A 1,889-nucleotide genomic window follows, 5' to 3' on the forward strand; every position below is an offset into this window, starting at 1 on the left:
AAAGGAAAGAAAGAAAGAAAATGGAAGTAAACTTTTTTTTTTTACTTTTTTGCCTAAAATGTTGCTGATCCTTTTTGTTTTCCAGAGCCAAGAACTTCCCTTTTGAGCTATTTACAACTTTTAACCATTAAGTAAAACATACTCCTGTTAACAAAATTTGGAGCATATTTGCTTCTCTCTACCTGATTTCTCCAGAATATAAAAACTGTGAATCTTCTCAACTTATGGCAGTATAGTTATTTGCATAAGTACAATAAGAATCTGTTTTCCTTAACAGGATACAACTAGAGAAACTAGTTATTTTACCAAGGCTTTGAGTGGAATGGAGTGCTTTCCTTTAAGGAATCAAACTTGACTTATAGCGCCAGTCAATGGTGTCATACCTTGTCTACACAGTCCCTGTGCAGGGTTCCTGACCTGTGGTAAGTAAAGAATGTCACTTTCTGACAGGCCCAGGAGCCCCAAGTTATCTTCGGACCTCAAGAGGAGAGGAATTTACCCAACTTAGAGGTATTTGAGGGTACAAATCCATGGCTGGGCATGGCTTTTAAAAAGTCTTATCTGAGATTTCTTAGGGAGCAGAGTTCCATCAAAACCTATGGGGAAAACGATTATTCTTGCTGCATTTTATGCAAATAATCAGGCCAAGTATAATAAGACTAAAGTTTGTTTTGCAAATAAATCAGTCCTATCATGATTTATGTTTAATAAAAATGGGTACTAGAAAGAGAACAATTATGCTTTACAAAAACTATAGTACATCTGTTTTTTAGGTGTTCTTAAGGTTTTTTAGTTTTTTTTCCCTGCAGTTTGGACTAAATCCCAAATTCTTGGCAGGCTACCAGTCCTCATACTAATGCTTTCAAATCTTTACTTTTAAAACTTAGAATTGCACCCCTTAATCTTAATATTCCTGATTTACCTTATAGTACACTATTCTCTTAAATGCAGTACTAAAACTATATATGACAATACTAACTCCTTTGTCATGCAAGCCTTGGAACCCCAGCCAGGCCTGTGTGAGTACATTCAGACAGTTGCAAAGCAGTTCCACTACTCCTGCCTTGGGGTAACACCTACCCCCATTATGCCCGTCAGCAGGAAGAAATTACAGCAGTATTCACCCTTTTCTCATTTTCATTAACCAACACCTTACTTTAAGGTGTTAACAAAACCCAAAGGTAGGAATTGAAACCGCCAGTGCAAAATAATATGACAGTTTTGAAAGAGATCTGACCTAACCAACTCCATCCTATTTCTAACCTCTAAGCTGTTCTTGTTTATTCCTGCACATAGGCTAAACTACCTTTGGGAGGAACTTAGTTTAAAACTTAGTTTATGGTTTAAAACAAAGACGTTAAAAACGGCCCTTTCCCCAAACAAATCCCTTTTTACTAGGGGACTAGACTGCTTTTGTAGGATTAACAAATTAGTCAAAATATTACAAAGTATGGTTTAAGAGTCATGCAGCTGGACGCTACAAGATTGTGACCTCGACAAATTGCTCCTGGGGATAAAATCACTATTGTAAAACCTAAGACCAGTGCTTGAGATATTCTGCAGACCCTACATTCAGTGGATCCGCTGGCACCACCCAAATAGATAAATTGGCTCCTCTGATCTTGTGGTCCCCACCCAGGAACTGACTCAGTGCAAGAAGGCAGCTTCAACTCCCTGATTTCATCTCTGACCTGACCAAACAGCACTCCTGGCTCACTGGCTTCCCCCAACCCACCAAGCTGTCCTTAAGAGTGGAGGTTGCAGGCCAGGTGCTGTGGCTCAAGCCTGTAATCCCAGAACTTTGGGAGGCCGAGATGGGCGGATCACGAGGTCAGGAGATCGAGACCATCCTGGCTAACATGGTGAAACCCCGTCTCTACTAAAAAATG

At 39.7% G+C, this 1,889-nt stretch overlaps 1 protein-coding gene across 1 annotated transcript in view; it reads right to left on the reverse strand.

The window, feature by feature from the left end:
* Positions 1-1,889, reverse strand: part of SBF2 (SET binding factor 2) — a 549,657-nt gene that overhangs the window by 367,098 nt on the left and 180,670 nt on the right. The window lies entirely within an intron of this gene.

Source organism: Colobus angolensis, unplaced genomic scaffold (genome assembly GCF_000951035.1).
Source record: "Colobus angolensis palliatus isolate OR3802 unplaced genomic scaffold, Cang.pa_1.0 Scaffold269, whole genome shotgun sequence".
NCBI lineage: Eukaryota > Metazoa > Chordata > Mammalia > Primates > Cercopithecidae > Colobus > Colobus angolensis.